Raw genomic sequence first — 20,165 nt, forward strand, 5'->3', positions numbered from 1 at the left:
TTTAAGCGATACCGCTCCCGGAATGGGGAGGGTGGTTTTCTTTGATAAACGTGACAATGAAGCATCCGGAGTGGGAGGAGTCTCCCATCTAGCTCTAGACTCGGCCGAAAATGGGTATAAGGAATGAAATCGTTTAGACATCTGAAACTTCTTATCAGGTGTCTTCCAGATTTTTACTAAGGGGTTATCTAATTCCTCAGAGTCTGGAAAAGTTAGTGGTTGTTTCTGAACCCTGCCAAAAATGGATACCTGAGGCGGGGTAGGCGAGTAAGCAATATTAAGAGTAGATCTGATCTCTCTTATGAGACCCTCAATGCCTTGAGCATCCTGATCATCTAGATCATCAGCGGGTACATACTGATAAGGTTCGTCTATGTAGTCAGGGTCCAGTTGGTTATCATCATCTGGGACGAAAACCACTGAAGTAGCCTTCCTCTTCCCGGTTCCCGGAGAGGATGGCCTAACCTGTACTGAGGCAGTCACAGACTGCTGCAGTGAATCCACTGTGGAGGAGATTTGAGTCAATTGGGACTGAAAAACCTCCCTATCCCGCTTTGATGCCGCTAGCTCGGCTGTGAGGTTAGCCAGAATAGCCTGCAAAGCCTCTGGGAACTGTAAGGGAGACTGAGGTAAAGGTGAATGGCTCACACTGGTTCCCTGCTTAGAGGCATAGCATGAATCACAGAGGGATACTCCCTTTACATGTTGAGTGTATTGACCCTTGCAAGTCTTACATGTGTAAACCTTTTGGGCTGCTTTAGAAGAAGTGGTCCTGTTAGCCATGACAAACAGTATATAACAAATAACACAAACTCACACAGAAGTAGAAAGTACAGGACAGCTGAAGCTTGTGCTTCGATAGGGAGAGAGGAGCCACAACCCTCCCAATAAAGGCTACCAATATATATAATGGTGCCCCAAAATTACCCCCTTAAGACTCACAGTGTCCCTGTGATCGTCGGGGAGAGCGCTGACAGTCGCAGATGCTGGAAAACCAGGTGCTGCCGGTCACAATACACAGCGTGCAGGAGACTTGCTGCTAGTTCCGAACAATGGCGCCGCCGGAGAGAGGAAGAGTAAACTCCGCCCCCCTTCTGGCGCGTCCTTCCCGCGCCGATTCAGTGGCGCCAACTTTAAAAGACAGCAGTAATGGAGAACGCCGCGAGCACTGTAAGCTGCGGCTATCTCCGTCTCCGTCGCGGCTGACGCGCTCACGTCAGCCGGCCCCCTGTTAATGGCGCTCAGCGACGCTTACCCGTAGGCAGCTCCTGGAGTGCGGGGGAGAAGCCTTGGACCCATCCTGCTAAGCTGCGTGCAGCCGCTACGGATCCCCAGAGCGGTGGCTCTGGTGGCCTGGGTACCGGAGGAAACACTGCGTGCAGTGTCGACCGGACCCCTCCAGGTCCCACGTAGCAGGCAGATGCCTGTCCTCAGTAAAAATTAAAAGTTAAAAATCCATTTCTTAGTTAAAAAATTGAGTCTTCTTAAGGAGACTCCCACGCAGTGACCGACTCCATCGGGCACTTTTACTAAGACTGGGGCTTGGTGGGGATAGAGGGGGGAGGAGCCAGCCACTTCAAAAGCATCTTAAAGTGCCGACTCCACAGCACCAACACTATCCCATACGTCATGACTCTGCAGTGTCCCCTGCTGGCCGAGGGAGAAAGGCATATATCATCAAAATGTGTTCACTGGCCAAGGTCATGATAGCCATGACGTGGACGGCAAAAACAGGCCCAGATTTCGAGGGCTGGAAAGCACTGGTGGATTACACGGCACAACATGAAAAAAAAAAAATATATATATATATAACATACGCAAACACCTTCATGTTTGAAGTTGAAAAGGACCTCCTGCTCTCCCAAACAGATATTTCAAAACATCTGGCATTATACCAACGCTATATCGATGACATCCTATTGATTTGGACTGGACCGCAAGATCTGTTACAATCAAACCCTTAAGCATCTGAACGCTGCTAATTACAACATCAAATTTACCTCAGAGTGCAGCACGGAGACTATCCATTATTTGGATATACAGATGGGGCAGGCCTCTTCCTTGCTGGCGAATTGCCAGAACGTCATCGCTGGCGATCCGCCAGCAGCCTGGCCTGCCACCTGATAGAGACGCGCGTGCGTCTCACGCGCGTCTCAATCTCCGTCGGCGGGGCGACGGGAACCCTGTCCGTCTCCGCCTCAGGGAGATGGACAGGGTTAGGGGGGTGTGGGCAGGCGGCGGTGACCCCGGGTTACCGCCGACAAGCCTGCGGTGACCCGGGGGAGCGGCTGGAAGCGCCGTCGGAAGGGGACGAGAGGCGCGCGCGTCCCCTTCTCACTATAGATATGGCGCTGGCGGGGGATGGCGGCTGGCATCGCCATCGCCATCCCCTGCCAAGATGGGACCTGCCCCATCTGTATGTATTCATATTTCCCCAGCTGGGCTAGCAACACTCTCCTATCAGCCGCAAGCCATCATCCCCCTGCACTGAAGAGAGGTCTTTCCATTATCTCAGTTATTAAGAGTCCGCCGCATCTGCAGTTCAGATGATGATGCAAGTGTCAAAATGGACCAGATGGTAAAAAAAATTCATACTGAGCGGCTACGATCCTGTACAACTGTTAACGGTCAAGAACCGTGCACTTGCAATTCAGAGATCTGATACACTGAAAACAACAGCGTAGAAAGAAACACCTTCAGGTCGCATCCCATTTATCAACACCTTCTCCACCTCCAGTACTGACATTGTCAACAGAGCGAAGAGATTCTGGCCGGTAATCACCCAGGATCCTGACCTACCCCAGTTACGCACATCTACCATCTTGCCCTGTTATAAAAGAGGAAGGAATTTGCATGACTATCTCGTTAAGAGCGATATCACCAACATGGGCAAAACTTCTACTGGACATTTTCTCACCAAGCGCCCTGGAAATTATGGCTGTATTGGCTTTGCGACTTGTCATTTTCTTGAAACCAGCGAGACGTTTAAACACCCGCACTCTGGCTGCTCTATCAAGCTTAGACAAGTTCTGACCTGCAGTAGTAGATTCAAAGTGTATGCCATCGGGCTACTCTATGTCGGCAAGACCTCCAAAGCATTTAAAAAAACGGATGGTGGCCCACCGTTCTTCTATCAAGCTAGCTCTGGAGGTTGCAGTATCTGACCAACCAGTAGCCCGTCACTTTAAGGACAATAAACATGCATTGCCATCACTGAGATACTGGATGCTGGAGCAAGTATCTCCCCTCAGTAGGGATGGTAATCGGCATAAACTGCTGCTTCAACGAGAAGCTTTCTGAATTTTTCATTTGAACACCATTGCCCCAGCTGGGCTTAATTAATATTTATCATTTAATTTTTTCTTATAGTGTGTATTCTATTTTTGCTATTCTATTTTTGCTGTCCTGCTGCATTCCTAATGTATCCTTCTGCACTCCGGCTTTGCTAGATATGTATATTTGTGATTCTCTCTGGTCTCCCTTGTGCGGCTCCCATCTTTCTATGTCACTTCTTGTTGTTGATACGGTCTCCATAGCAACCAGCGCCGGCTGAGGCAGGGCGTGTCTGTGATGACCTCAGCTATGATTGCCAATGCGTGGACGCATGGAGTGGATTGCACGGGTGTTTGGTGAAAGGGAGCTTATTTAGGTAAGTATAATGTCTTCATTTTTTGTACTCTGTCGAAGGAAGTAAAAATTCCGAAACTGTTAGCACCAGTTGATGACGGTCTCAGCTTGTTTCGTTGATTATTAGGCCCTGTTTGAGTGCCGCCAGCACCGTTACCACATCTGTCTATTTACATTGGAGGGCACCAGGGCTGCTACATTACGTAATTTGGAGTGCCGGATCCCTGTGAACTATATATATATATCTCAGTTGCGCTATAAAATTAGTGGTCGCTGTAGACACTAAGTTCCCTGCTACATAGTTACATAGTAGGTAAGGCTGAAAAAAGACTTGCGTCCATCTAGTTCAACCTGGTATAGATATCCATTGCTGATTTGGTAGGTTCTGGTATTTTACAGACAAAATATATTTCTTATTTGTACCCATGGATGTTTTTCTCCAGTAAATGTTTGTCCAACTTTGCCTTGAACGCATTTAATGAGCCAGCCTTTACCACCTCTCTGGGAAGAGAGTTCCAGAGTTTGACTGTTCTGACCGTAAAGAAATTATTTCTACTAGCTGAATGAAATCTTTTTTCTTCTAATCTATTCTCATGCCCTCGCGTCCTAGATTCCTTTCTAGTAGAAAAGAGGGTGCGTGACAGTTCCTTATATTGGCCCTTGATATACTTGTACATGTTGAGCATGTCCCCCCTTAAACGTCTCTTTTCTAATGTAAATAGTCCCAAATTGCTTAATCTCTCCCCGTAGTTTAAATTCTCCATTCCCCTAATAAGCTTTGTTGCTCGCCTTTGGACTTTTTCTAATTCTATGATGTCCTTTTTATAGTGTGGGGCCCAGAACTGTACTCCGTACTCTAGGTGAGGTCTCACCAATGCTTTATATAGTGGCATAATTACCCTCGAGTCCCTAGTTTCCATTCCCCTCTTAATACATGCCAGAATTTTGTTGGCCTTTTTTGTAGCTACATTACAATGGGCACTGCATCCTAATTTGCTGTCTATTTGGACTCCTAGATCCTTTTCAAGTATGGAATTACCCAATTCCTCTCCGCTAAGGTTGTAACTTGCACACTGGTTGTGTCTCCCAAGGTGCATAACCTTACAAGGTGCTAGTCGGAACCAGCACCTAAACACACCTACAATAGTGTCATCAGCGCCCCAAAACACATAATGTCATAAAACAATTTCAAATATACCATGAAGAATAAAACACTTATTGCTACTTTGTTGAAGAATATATTTCTTTCATTTTCAAAGCCGTGATCAGTACCCAACGCGTTTCGTCTCGGTTAGAGTCTTCATCAAGGGTTTTATGATCTTTAAATTATTATTGCCTATGTAGGCTAAGAAAACCACAATCTGGTGTATGGATACTTCAATGATAATATAAGAGAGGATTTCTCCTATTGGAATGATATCATTCTTTAAAACCTTCAAAATAACTTTCAAAGGTGAAAGTGAGAAATAGCAATAATTGGACTCCAATCCTACACAGACCTGTTATGGTCTCCCTAGTACTTTTTGGATCCCAGATCTCCAGATTATTATAGATTTGGTAGTTGAGGATTATCATCCACAATAGTGGTAATATAAGAGAGTATTACTCTGCTCAAATGGTGTGTGTGCTCATTGGAGTCCAAACTGCAAGTGGACTTGCAGTTTGGACTCCAATGTGCACACACACACCATTTGAGCAGGGTAATTTTACCTGGGCAGGGTTAATCCCCCTAGGGTCCCGGCCCGGGCTGACCAACCATGGGTAAATGTTTTGGCCAGATGGACTTGTAGAAAAGGTCTCCCCCCGGCTGTGGCATTAGCCCACTGGCTGTTTGGGCCCAGTGCTTGTTCTCAAAATGCAGGGGACCCCGACTCATTTTGTCGACCGCAATTTTGGGAACCAGGACCGGCCCATGAGCTTGGTGTTGGTTTTAAAAATCCAGGGGAACCACACAGGTTTTCCTTCCTGAATTTCTGTGTTGTTTTTTTAAATTATTTATTTTATCTATTTTTTTTACACTGCAGCCTGCATGGATCCGACTGATCCGTGCAAGCTGACGACTCGTATTTGTATTTAGCGGCTGTAACGATCAGATCAGGTGATCGATCAATTAAAGTATGCCTCCTGTTATTATTATTATGCAAGATCAATGTATGTCTGATATTGTTTGTAAAGTTATGTCTCCTGTGATTATTATGTTTGGAATCAGGACATGTCTTGTATTATGTGTGTAAACTGTAGGTGACCCTGGTTTGAGTTTGAGGTCTGTATTCCTCAGATTGACCATCTGTAGAAATCCTTTGAAGGTAGGATGCCAGATAAAGATATGAGACCCCTCATAAACCATGGCCCAGAAGAGAGGACAGGCTCCCCCCACCCAGTTAAACCTCTTATCAGTGAAGCCTGCCAGTTATCAATCACTTTGAAAACAGCAGACTGTAGAAGATACATTGCCAGGGACCTTCCCTAGTTCCAGTAAGAAAAGTTTTATTGTTCCTCAGTGAGAAAAACAAAATAGCAATCTAGCAAATATGATACCTTTTAATGGCTAACAAAAATAAATGTTGTTAAAATGCAAGCTTTCGAGACTTCTTAGGTCTCTTCCTCAGGCATGGTATAACAAGGTGTGTGAAGAACCACATATATATACACAGCAGAGTAGGAACAAGATGTGATAGATGGACATTCTTAAGATCAAAACAAAACAAAATAACAGAATGAGCTTATAAATTGAGTCCTTAATTAGTTTGTAGATAAGTAGTGTGAAAGTTTTATTGTCTCTAAGTTGATGACAGACCAGAGTTAGAGCTCCGATGCCCTCACTCTCTCTGGGCCAGATTCCTCAGATGTTGTAGTGGGCCATAAATCCCTCGGATAGATTCAGTCCTGTGTTAAGGGTGTCAAACGTTGTCATTAATTTGTATTCCCAGACCCTCCTGTCTCTTTGTGATTTGAAATTTCCTTTTAGTATAATCACTTTCATATGATCCTGATTGTGTCCTGGGCTGCAGAAATGTTTGGCCACAGGAAAGTGTGTCTTTTTTTCCTTTATTGTGTGGCGATGGGACCTCATCCTTGCCTTAAGTTTTTGTCCTGTTTCTCCAACATACAGACCCCCAATAGGACATTTGGTGCACAGAATCAGGTACACTACATTGGCAGTAGAACATGTGAATGTCCCTGGGATCTTATAGTCCTGTTGTGTGTTGGGGATCCGTACACTGTCTGTAGTGAGGATATGGGCACAGGTTTTGCAGCTCCTTACATTGCAGGGATAGGTTCCTCTTTGTGTAATGGATGGCAGTGAACTTAGACAACCCTATACCGAGAACCCGTGGATCGGCCTTCATACCTCAGATGGGACAGCTTCCACCCGAAACACATCAAAAAATCCATTGTCTACAGCCAGGCCATCAGATATCATCGCATCTGCTCCAGCCCAGCAGATAGAGATGTCCACTTAAAACAACTTAAAGGGACCTTTTTAAATCAGGGATATCATCCCACATCAATCAGCGATCAGATTATCAGAGCCATCAGGATACCCAGAAATCAACTTCTCCAATATAAAGAAAGAGAAAGAAACAACCGTGTACCCCTGGTAGTCACCTACAACCCACAGCTTGAGGTGCTAAGAAAAACTGCAAAAAAACTACATCACATCATACACAAAGATGACCGCCTGAAAACAATATTCCCAGACCCTCCACTACTATGTTACCGACAACCTGCAAACCTGAAAAATATTATAATCCGAAGTTCACTGCCATCCATTACACAAAGAGGAACCTATCCCTGCAATGTAAGGAGCTGCAAAACCTGTGCCCATATCCTCACTACAGACAGTGTACGGATCCCCAACACACAACAGGACTATAAGATCCCAGGGACATTCACATGTTCTACTGCCAATGTAGTGTACCTGATTCTGTGCACCAAATGTCCTATTGGGGGTCTGTATGTTGGAGAAACAGGACAAAAACTTAAGGCAAGGATGAGGTCCCATCGCCACACAATAAAGGAAAAAAAGACACACTTTCCTGTGGCCAAACATTTCTGCAGCCCAGGACACAATCAGGATCATATGAAAGTGATTATACTAAAAGGAAATTTCAAATCACAAAGAGACAGGAGGGTCTGGGAATACAAATTAATGACAACGTTTGACACCCTTAACACAGGACTGAATCTATCCGAGGGATTTATGGCCCACTACAACATCTGAGGAATCTGGCCCAGAGAGAGTGAGGGCATCGGAGCTCTAACTCTGGTCTGTCATCAACTTAGAGACAATAAAACTTTCACACTACTTATCTACAAACTAATTAAGGACTCAATTTATAAGCTCATTCTGTTATTTTGTTTTGTTTTGATCTTAAGAATGTCCATCTATCACATCTTGTTCCTACTCTGCTGTGTATATATATGTGGTTCTTCACACACCTTGTTATACCATGCCTGAGGAAGAGACCTAAGAAGTCTCGAAAGCTTGCATTTTAACAACATTTATTTTTGTTAGCCATTAAAAGGTATCATATTTGCTAGATTGCTATTTTGTTTTTCTCACTGAGGAACAATAAAACTTTTCTTATCAACTGGCTAACACGGTACCAAACTTTTTTTCTTTTGACTAGTTCCAGTAAGGAACGGGTCAAATCCCAAGGGTGGGAGTGATGAGGGAGTCTGCAAGTATAACTAAGATACTTCTCCCTATAGACAGTTGTACTTCTGGGGGATCAGCAAGCTGGCTGGAAGCGACCCGTTTGATTCAGGTGGAACTCCCCCCCCCACTACAGAATGAGTTCTTGGGTGTAAGATAACGTTCTGTCATTTTTTTTCCTTTTTATTTTATTTCTGAATTGCATTTATCTTGTGTGAACTTTAAAAATCATTGTACTATCTTGTAACCATTTTTATCACTTAAAGCTCTGTAGTATTTCTAGGAATAAATAACACATATTTCCAGTTTCTGATTCTGTGTTCTTAGGACTCATTAGCCTCAGAAGAGAAACGCTACAATGTTACCATTTTTATACTGCATTGTGTGGTCAGGTGCAAGCCAAGCCAACTCCTTGCGCAGTTTCAAGCGCTAAAATCAGGTTTTGGCTGGTGGCAGTGTACCTTAAAGAGGGGACCCGAGTGTCCAAAGTGAACCCCAGTCACGGCCGGAGCTGCTCAGATTGACGTATCTGAGCAGGGGACCGGTGGGTCCGTGACAGCGGCCATATATACGGCCGTTAAATACGAATATGAAAAATGCCGTCTACACCATTTAGGTGAATACAAATCACTAAATATGTTAGATTAGAAAATCTGCCCTATTTACAAATTGTATTTTCCCGAAAATACAACCAATGCCAGTCGTATGAATTCCTACTAAACAACACATTTGGGGATATTAGTAAATTACCCCCAATGACTAAGTCGACAGTCACTAGTTCAACCACTAATGGTAACAGTGACTAGGTCGACACCTTCAAATGGTTAACCTACCCATGGTTCACATTGACAAAAGGTTGGCACAAGGTTATGGTCGACATAGGCATGGTAGACATGAATGTCATACAGTACGAGCAGGCCAGAATCGAGCACTGAGGGGTTTAACAAAATGGCTACTGGGCTTCAGCCAGGGTTTCATGGGAGCTCACAACTATGGAGCTAGCAACAGTATAGGTTACACTTGTTTAAGGGCACTACTGTCCATGCTCCTCATTATGCTACACTGGTTGAACACAGATTCACACTACAGTAGGAATGTCATATAGTACGAGCAGGCCAAACTCGAGCACTGAGGGTGTTAGCAAAATGGCTTCTAGGTGTCAGCCAGGGTTTCATGGGAGCCCACAACTATGGAGCTAGCAACAGTATAGGTTCAACTTGTGTAACAACACTGCTGTCCAAGCGTCCCATTACGCTACACTGGTGAACACAGATTTACCCTACAGTAGGAATGTCGTACAGTATGAGCAGTCCAGACTCCAGCAATGAGGGGGGGGGGGCAAAGGGGGAGCAGCGGGGAGCCCATGAAAGGCTCCTACAGAACAGGGCACGCAAGTGTCTCATGCACACGCACACTTCTGTCGGATGGCGCATAGCGGCGATTGGCGATACCTATCGCCAGGAGCAGCTCCATTGAGAGCTGCTTCATCTGTACATTGCGGTAAAATTACAGTTGGCACGGTGTACTGTACTGCTAGGGGACTTGGATGCACACATACTGTACAGTACAGTGTAGTAAGCCCAATTGAAGACAGCATCTGTGAAATACAGCTGGCTGTATAGAAGCCCACCTCTTCTCCTTTTCCCCTTCCCTGGGAGACTGCTCTTTTCACAGTTAAAATGTAAATGAAGAGCGAATGTAAATGAGTTATGCATCATTCAGTCAGTCTGGCTGGGGAAATGGATCCGATACGATTTGCCGGCGGTCGGGATCCCGGCGGTCGGAATCCCGACACTGGAATCCCGACCGCCGAAATCCCGACAATGGGTGGGACATGGATCGCCCCCCCTTGCAGGCTCGCTGCGCTCGCCACGCAGCGGGCCCGGTGCCTCGCTACGCTCGGCACGCTATTTTATTCTCCCTCTATGGGTGTCGTGGACACCCACGGAGGGAGAAAGTTTCGGGATTTCGGCGGTCGGGATTCCAGTGTCGGGATTCCGACCGCCGGGATCCCGACCGCTGGCAAATTAACTGCATCCCGGGGAAATGCACTATAGAGAAAGCATGAGTAATGCGCAGTACTTTAAACAGTTCAGTACAATAGTATGCTGTGAATCGAGCGCATTGAGATGCATGGAAATTTATTTATAGATAGTTTTTTTTGTGTGTGCAGTTATATTAAATATGTTTCTGAAATGTTTCAATAAAAAATCCAAAAAATTAAATCTCTCACTGTAAGAATTGAACCCAGGTCTCAAAGCATGGAAAGCGGCACGCATATCCACTAGCCTACGACACGCATATCCACTAGCCTACGACACCTGGTGACATTGACCTGTGCGCATGAGTCTATGTAAACAGTGATCCCTTTCCATCAGATGTGCTTACTATATGCAGCATCAGCTATGGGAATGGCAGGATGCAATTTTTATCAAAAGATTTGCCTAGGAGACCTGGATGCTCCACCTGAACACTGTACATTACACAGCCCATTTGCCAGAGCTTGTATTGTACTATACAGTACAGATGGAGCTGCAGCACCATTCGCGAGAAAGAGATGCACAAGCGTCTCAATGCGCGCGCTTCCCATTCTCTGCAAATGTCGCAGCTCCAGCTGTACTGTACTGTATATACTGCATTATCCACCCAGCAGTATTGCATGGCTTATATATGGCATGCCTCAATGCATCTCAGTGCATCTGCACACGCTACAAAAGTGGCACGCCAAAACCGTCGCCTAGGTGCCCTGGCGCAATATACAATATGAGCGTGGCTCCATCTGTATATCTAGACAGTAGCAGATATATATGACTAGGGAGATCTGGTTCCCTGTTGAGGAGGTTTTCACTGTATGCATGCAAAATTATGTTCAATTACTGCATTTATTGCATAACCTAAATGACCTAATCTGAAAATATTATTTTGCTGGATAATCTATGTTGAAGTCCAGTTCTTATATTAATGTATGTTATTTTTATGGATTCATTACATGCCAGAATCATTAGTTATGGACAAATTGTGATAGCTCCATCACTGCTAACATTTAAGTTTTGTGTTTCATTTTTTGTGTTCGTGTGTGTGAGTCTTGGGGTGACATTTAATAGAGTGCGATAGTTGTTTTTTTGTGAATTTTACGCAACAAAATGGCGTTTTCGCACTTTTTTCAGAAATCACATACTTAATAGGGTGCACTAAGTCCCGTAATTCGAACATTTTGTGCGATAACACATACTTACTTACTTGCTGGTTTAAATTCGCATTTTTATCGCATCCAGATGTTTTTGCATTGAAAAGTATACAAATCGCTTATTTAATGGAATGAGCAAACGAAATGCACATTTCAAAAGTGTCTGAAAATCGGGGAATGGCAAGCTACCAGAGCAGACGTGCTTAACAGGAGCTCCTGCACGATCCAGCTTAAAACCTGTTATTTTTCACTCCTTCAACCCATCCTTAACCCATTACCTTACTGCACCCCCTCCCTCCCGAGTCCCGACTGCTGCGAGCCGTGGCTGCAGAGCCGGGGAGCTCTTTTTAGAGCTCCTGCGGGTTGCGGCCTGGGTGTGAGGCCGGAGCCGGGGCCTCAATTTAAGTCCGGAGAGACATCACGGACTGCCTGGAAGCCGTAAGGAGATCCAGCTTGAGTGGCAGTGGTGTGGTGTGCACTACCCAGACTGGATCTAGTGCATGTTTTATTAACTCTAAAGTGGCACTTTACTGTGTAGTCTCTTCTGTTATGTCAAATATATAGGTGCAATCAATCCCTCTCCTTTACCAGACTTCTTTCAATATTGGTGTTGTCCCCTTTGCTCATGTAAAACGAATGCACATATGTTACCATATACTGTACGGACCTCATCTTTTCTGTAAAGGTGACTCAGGATATGGGTGTCTTCCGTGGCTCATGACACCTCTGCGTTCCCCGGAAGGCCCTGCACAGGGGGTTATTTGGCATGCGGAGGCAGTGCTGTAATTCACATTCCGGTTGTTCATAAACTCGCACATGACCGGCGGGGGAAATCGCACATTTATGTGTCAAATTCGCATCGCACCACATCGCATCTCTTTGCAGTTTACCACACTTTTGGGTGCATTTTCGCATTCCATTAAATAATCGGTTTTGGAGGAAAAAGTGCAATACGGTGCGATAAGGTGCGATTTCAAAATGTTACTAAAATTCGCATTCTATTAAATGTCACCCTTGGTTTTTACTCAATTTGGAATAAAGGATTTTTTTGTTTTATTGAACCTCATGTATTGCAGTTAGTACATACAGAGGAAAATAAAGTGTAAGAACATACAATGGGGGTCAATCCACAATTTTGTAATATTCCAATAAAATAAAAAAACTAATACGCAAAGGAATAAAGGATTTTTATTATAGTAATAATGTTGAATTGTTTAAGGATTGTCCCAAACAAAAGAGGGTATTTCCCTTCTTGTGTCTTTTTACAAAATATATCTTTAAAGATATTGCCAGTGGCCATATACAGAAGCATAGTGTCGTTGACGATATAGTCATTATTCAGCTACATGTACAGACAACAAAAAGGGTCGTTAACGACCTGCAGGAGCATGCATCGTTAAATGATATAGTGCGTACACACTAGACGATATGCACAAAAATATTGTTACATATTGTTAAAAAGAATCATCTAAGGTGTACCCAGCTTAAGTCTTATTTGATCACCATCTATCGCTAGTCAAAAAATATTGTGGAAGGATGACATTTCTTGAAAAGGAAGGTCAGCTCCCCGGCAACAATGTCAATTCTCAAGGTTTCCAGAAAAGGTAGATGGTTCTAGAGCATCGGCTGGGTGATCTGTTTAGTCTCGGGTCCTTTTTTGCTCAGTTTACAATGGGGAAAGTGGATTGGTTTCCAACCTAACCTACAGGGACATCCGTCCAATTACTGAAATATTACATTAAAAGGAATAAGATGCTGTCCTTTGAATTTAATGATCAGTGATTCTCTAACTTTTTGGTGGATGTAAAAAAAAAAACAGTTCAAAGTTTGTTCACGTGAAGTTTTGCCTATAGGATATTCAGCTAAACTGTGTCACGTTATTCCCTGCTTTGACTTTGGATCACTGTGCTACCTGCAGAGCCCAGACCAATGGGACTTCTGCCATTTATGATTGTGTTAAAGTTTAAATGGTTTAGTTAATGCTACAATTAAATTATACTTTTATATATAAAAAAAAGGGTACTTGTGTATTATCACGGCGCCCCCGATATTAAGTCGCACGATTTTTCATCGCATTGCATGCCATACACCCGACGCACAGCGATGCGATTTAAGCCCCCTATGCAATTTTAAATTGTGTAAGCACCCTAATGGGTGCTTACAATGTTAAATGCACCCCCACGCCACCCCCCAGTATGAACGTGAACCCGAAGCGTGGCAAGCGCAGGGAGCCCGTGAGGGGCGGCGGTACGCGTCCTCCGACCTTTTCATACCCACACTATCCACGTCGGCGTGGAGTTGATTCTATATAGTGTGGCGAGTGCAGCACGCCACCGAGCCCGAAGCGTGGCGAGCGCACGCGTATTACTTTACATGTATTCTGCGTCCGCTCGCCACGCTTCGGGCTCGCTGCGCTCGCCACACTATATAAAATCAACTCCACGCCGACGTGGATAGTAGGGGCATGAAAAGGTCGGAGGACGCGTACCGCCGCCCCTCGCGGGCTCGCTGCGCTCGCCATGCTTTGGGTTCATGTTCATACTGGGGGTGGCGTGGGCGTGCATTTAATATTGTAAGAACCCATTAGGGTGTTTATACAATTTATAATCGCATCGCATTGTATGCCATATACAATGCCATACAATTTTAACATTGTATGACATTGGGGAACATCGCGGGACATCGCATCGCATCGCATACCATCGCATGCCTTATGGTCTGCGATGCTCTATGCGCCATGATAATACACCAAAAAGACTTGGATAAGGTTTATATAAAGGCTTTCTACAATTAATGTGCCACCTTTGTTTGCCTATACATTGTTTGTCTTCGATTTACCAGCAGTACTTTGCTTTTAGAACACCAATAAAAATAAGTCTTCTAGACTCTAGTAAATTTGTGCCGACAAAGGTTTCCTGGTATGCAACATAGTATGAATGACTTTTGGTGAGAAACCCTTATCCCTTAAGAATGATATTTCAAGACATCCCATCAAAGCTAGGCAGTTCAAGTCCAGGTATAGGAACAGACCCTGGAAGATGAGATCTGGCCATAGAGGCAGTCTTAGAGGAGATGCAATTGACAGGCTCCTTAGATCTGCATACCACCCTCGTCGTGGCCAAACTGGGGCCACCAGAATCATCATTCCCCCCTCCATCTTGAACTTTCTAAGAAGACGAGAAGGAGAAGTTGAAATGGAGGCAATGCATAGACGAGGGGAAGTTGCCATGGAGCAGTGAGAGAGTCTATCAGAAAGGCTGCAGGGTCCAGTGTCCATGAGCCATAAAGAGGAACCTAGAAGTTGTGCCTGAACGCCAACAGATCTATTTCGGGCACTCCCCACTGAGACGTAAGCCAAGTGAACATGTCTGGATGGAGTTCCCACTCACCCATGTTGATGTCCTGGCGACTGAGAGTCTACCTCCCAGGATGAACACCGTGGAGAGTGCTGGGATATGCTTCTCCGCCCACCTGAAGATCTTGGTGACTTGCTGCATTGCTCCCTGGCTGCGTGTTCCGCCCTGTCTGTTTATGTATGCCACGGCTGTGGCATTGTCGGATTGAATTTTGAATGGGCAACCTTGGATGAGGGAACTCGCACTTCGAAGAGCCTAAAGGACTGCCCTCAATTCCAGGACATTGATCATAAGATTACTTTCTTGAGCCGTCCAGCGACCCTGAAAGGATTGAGAGTTGCAGACTGCCCCCCAGCCCCTCAGACTGTCATCTGTGGTAATCATGATCCAGGATGGCCCTGGGATAAGTTGGTTGTTTTTTAACCATCATGTGAGAGGTGTGAACATCCTGGGACAGACTGATCAATTGACTCCTGAGATGAGTATGGTCTCCCTTCCACTGACTGAGAGTTTACAGCTGGAGTGGGTGCAAGTGGAACTGCGTATATTCTACCATGTCAAAGGAATACACCATTGAGCCCAGGACTGTCTTGCACTTGTGAATAGATACCATTCGTTGACTTAGGAGGGACTGAATTATCTTTTGGGGAGGGAGTGGGTCTTGTCCTCTAGTAGGAAAATCTTCTGTGACTGAGTGTCCAGAAGTGCTGAAAAAAAATATCCAAGAGAGGAAAATTTAAACCTTCATCTGTTGATTGGAGTATGCCTTCTCATCTACCTTCAGTCAAATTTGGTGCCCTATATCCATCCCTCACCACCCTTTCCCTATATTTACAAATGTCCAGAAGTACTCCCAGGTGAAGCACCCTTTTTGAAGGAGCTAGAGATGATTTCTTCCAGTCGTGAGATAGCAGAAGAGTAATTGTCAGCTGTAAATGACACTGAAGCTGGTCTGGGGAATTGGCTAACAGCAGCAGGTCATCCAGATATGGAATCATTTGGATCCCCACTGGTATAATTGTGCTGCCATGACCGCCATCACCTTGGTGGGGGCCGTGGACAGACCAAAGGGTAGCACCCTGAATTGGAAGTGCTCGTCCCGAAGGGCGAACCTCAGGAAGCGTTGATGATCCTGCCAAATGGGAATGTGCAGGTATGCATCTTGTATTTCGAGCGAGGCCATGAAGTCCCCTGGTTCCAGTGTCAGAATGATAGAATGAAGGGACTCCATACGAAACTTAGGCACTCGCAGAAAAATATTGAGAGACTTTACTGTAGGTTTAGAATAGGACAATGTGAACCATCTGGTTTGTCGACCAGGAATAGGGTGGCATAGAACGCCCGACGTCTCTGTTCCTGTGGAACTGGAATGATGACATTCAAGTCCACAAGAGAGCGGATGAGAGCTGTAGTGCATGTCTCTTCAATGGATCTTTGGGAAGACCCGTGAGAAAACACAGCTGAGAGGGACGGAACTAGAACGTCAGGGCGTAGTCCCTGGAGACCATGTCCCTGACCCAAGCATCCGACGTGGTATTCCACCACTGTGGAGCAAAGAACAGAAGATGGCCTCCCACCCTTGGGTCCCCTGGGTGGGGGTCCGGCCCATCAGGCTGCATGCTTGTCAATCTGCTTGACTGCGAGGCGTCTGGTAGCCCGGGGGTGCTTGGTGCGAGGCTTGGTAGCCTTAGGGGCTGAGGGAAATATAGAGGCTGACCTCTGACCCTGCCCTGGGGCCAAAAGGACTGAAATGTAGTCTTTGGTCGCGGGGGTGCTGTGGAGGGCAAGAAAGCAGACTTAGATGCAGCCAAAGTAGTAACAATTTTATCCAACTCAGGTCCAAAAAGGGTATCTCCATGAAAGGGAAGAGTCTCTGAGGCTTTATTGGAATTGATATCCGCGTGCCATGACCTGAGCCACAAAACGCCTCTGGCTCTGACAATAGTGTCCTCAGGTGTTGTTGTGGATTCAGCATCGGATGGGCTAGAATCCCCCCAGAGAGGGAATCTGCTTTAGCATCATTCTCAGACAGAGGTGTGGCGCTTACTTGCATAGCCTGTCTGCGCCTGGTATCCCTGCTTGCAAGTGTGGACGTCAACCCCGGGGTGCAGGGGCACTGGAGGTGGAGCTGACAAGTGGTCAATAAGCTGCATCATTACCCTTGTCAGCATCTAGGCCCAGGCCAGTTCCTGCTGTGGAGGAGGCATTGCAGGAGGATCAGTTTCTTGTGGTGCTGCGCATCTGGAACAGATATCCTCCAAGTCCTGTGAAGAGAGAGTGTTCAAACACACCCAGAGCCTCCCTGTCAGTCTTCGCCTTAGGCATACTGACAGTCAAAGACAGAAACCAGCAGTTACAGCCCTGAAAATGGCAAGTGTTCCTAAATAGGGAAATCTAAAGGCCCACTAGTACACTCGCAGCCTTACAAACAGAGAATTGCAAAGCAATTTAGTCAGGGCAAAGTTACTCAACTATTACGCAAGCTGAAGAGGAGACTAACTATAAGTATATACTGTAAATATACTATACACAGTGAAACTCAACTTTCCAATATAGTAGGAAAGGAGAGAATAGCAATATTCAACTGTCCAGCCAGCAGCAGAAAATTAGCTATAATAAACCAGGCCCAAAAGCGAGGTTTATGGGAGAAAACCCAGGAAGCCTCCGTCTCTATACCCAGCATGTGCTCAAGATGGCCTCTGAGGGAGAGAGACAAGAGGATCCAGGACACCTGGGGTGTGCAGTTAGTAAGCTCCAAGCAGACCCTCACTTGCCTGCCCCACTGCTGCCTCCCACAAGCAGGAGGAGATTGCCGCTAGACTCGGCTCCCTGCGTATAAAGATCCGCTGCTTACCTGCCCGGAGACTGAGAGCGGCTGGCAGGCATCTGCTGTGAATGTACAGGGCCCGTGGCAGAAGTCTCCAGCCCAGTTACTGGTGCTGCCGTCACCATTGCCAGGTGATGGAGCTGCGTGGCGGGTGACTCAATAATAGAGCGCCCGCCATCTGCAGCTCAGTAACCCACAGCTGTCTAACAGCCAGCTATGGCGGTGCCTGCTCCTGCCTTGGTACCAAAGACAAATCTGGTGACCCGGGGTCAGGGGGAGGTGCAGTGGAAAAAAGAGGCAGGGAGCATGCTGGGTAAATTTTTTGTAACCCTTTGGTGCACGCTCTGTTACCTCACCCCTCATTCCCAGTGTGAACTCCTGTACTGGACAAAAAAGAAAATCGTTTGATGGTTAATCACCATCTTATGTTTTTTCCCCTCTGTTTTTTATGAAAGGTAAGTCAGGACTTATTTTTCATTTGAACGCTTTCCGACAAATTGGGGGCAGGCGCTGATGTCATGTGATGTTATCCACCCCGAGCAGGCAGGGGCACACCTTTCTTTGGTGGGGTCCACCCGGTGTTTCTATGGGCACGCCCATGAAATGCCAGATGCCCACCCCGAAACACCACCTGTCAGTCAATTAGGCAGTGAGCGCCGGTGAGGGGTTTGCACATGCGCATTATCGGGCTTGCACAGACCCACACCTTCGGAGATGGGGACGAATTCGGACCTGTGCAAGTGGGTCTGAATCGGCCCCTAAGTCTATGCAGACTTGATGTGACTCTCTATCTGATGGATCTGATTGAATGAATTTACCTGCTAAGAATCATTACTAATGTAATAACTATTTAGAAAATCTTCTACTGGCGGAACCGGTGCAGAAAGAATTTTGTTTAAATGTGGATCTTTTGGAGAAGGCTTAGTAATTCTCTTTGCCTTTCAAGGCAGCAAAAACAATTGGGTTTAGATTCCTAAATAGGGCGTTGGTCCTTAATTTCTAATGAAGTACAGTACAAATTAAGGGTCCGATTCAGACCCGTTAAGTTGGGTCCAAATTCAGCCCAGTTTTAGATGGGGGGGGTCTGCGTCCCCATAAAAACGCTGGGTGTTCCCCTGGGAATGCAGGTGTGTCGATGCCTGCGTGGGGCGGGCGGCTTACATCACATGATGTCAGTGCCTGCACTAAAAATTTGGTCATTTCCAGCAAAGATAAAAGTCAAGTCAGACTGAGCAGGCATTTGGACAGGCGGCGTTAAGCTGCTTGCTAAGAATCGAATGACTGTTGCTTAGCGAGCAGCATTGATTCACCCCCATAGGGCCTGATTCAGAGTTGATCGCCAAAGCAAAATCTTTCTCAAATGGGCAAAGCTATGCTGCACTGCAGGTGGGGCTGATATATAGGCCCTTATTCTGATTGACGCGTACTTTTCCGCATACTTTCGGATCGCGTCTTTACGGCGTCTGCGCATGCGTGGAGAACGCAACGCGCATGTGCCACGCCTTGACTCCGTACCTGTTCGGGCAAATCCCGTACAAAACTGTTCACCGCAATCAGTCGGGAAATATGGGCGTATTATGGGCGTCATGCGGAATGACACATGGGCGTAGTTTCAAAGTGGGAAAAACTGGGAGGAAACATGGGCGGACACGGGGGAGTACACTTATGTTGGGGGGCGTACATTCGGATAGCACTCCGAATGCACGCGACCAAAACCGATAGAAATGTGCGGTGTCCAAAAGGCTACTATTGCTTTGCGGACACCACTCGTTCCTGCGGTAGGCGAACGGACCGCCTAATGACTACAAGCATTAACACCTGAACCCAATAGAATCGACTCCTTTACTCATTACTCACTAATAGGACGCTTGTCAGTGCTTTAATTGAAACCATTGCTGCTTCAATTGCTGTAAGGGTTAATGTGTGCAATGCATGTGTTAGGCATGCTTGTAAGGATATATTGGCATCTAATTGATTCCAATTCCAAATATGCATTTTTGTATGAGGATAGGTAATTGAATAAGTGGGTCATGTGATGTATTGCAGAATAGACATAATAGTGGGTTTTTTGGCGTAAATACACCGCTTACGTGCGGTAGCACCGCTTGGCTCCCGTTCGGATGCGGTATTCCCGTGCATACTCTGTAATACTCTGTAATACCGTGCAGAATCGGAGTGTTTCTCCCGCACACGCATGGTTTGTATGTCGTCCGTAAACACGCCCTGTTCTTAAAGAGTGAGTCCGTCCGAATGCGGAGGACACGTGGGCGTTTCTACGGACGATGGCCGCACGCGGCAGAACACCGTGGCGTGCGGGCCGCACCGTAAGAATTCGGGAATATCCGCACCGATCAGAATAAGGGCCATAGTAACATGTGCAGAGAGAGTTAGATTTGGGTGGGGTGTGTTCAAACTGATATTTATATTGCAGAGTAAAAATAAAGCAGCCAGTATATAACCCTGCACAGGACCCCCATACACATCTTACTTCACCCAACCCCAAGGGAT

General features: G+C 45.9%; 1 protein-coding gene across 2 annotated transcripts in view; it reads right to left on the reverse strand.

Annotated features, from left to right (window-relative positions):
- The window catches only part of LOC146042532 (uncharacterized), a 386,937-nt gene that overhangs the window by 236,845 nt on the left and 129,927 nt on the right, over positions 1–20,165 (reverse strand). The window lies entirely within an intron of this gene.

This window comes from Crinia signifera, chromosome 1 (assembly GCF_055691185.1).
Source record: "Crinia signifera chromosome 1, ASM5569118v1, whole genome shotgun sequence".
In the NCBI taxonomy this organism is placed as follows: Eukaryota; Metazoa; Chordata; class Amphibia; order Anura; family Myobatrachidae; genus Crinia; species Crinia signifera.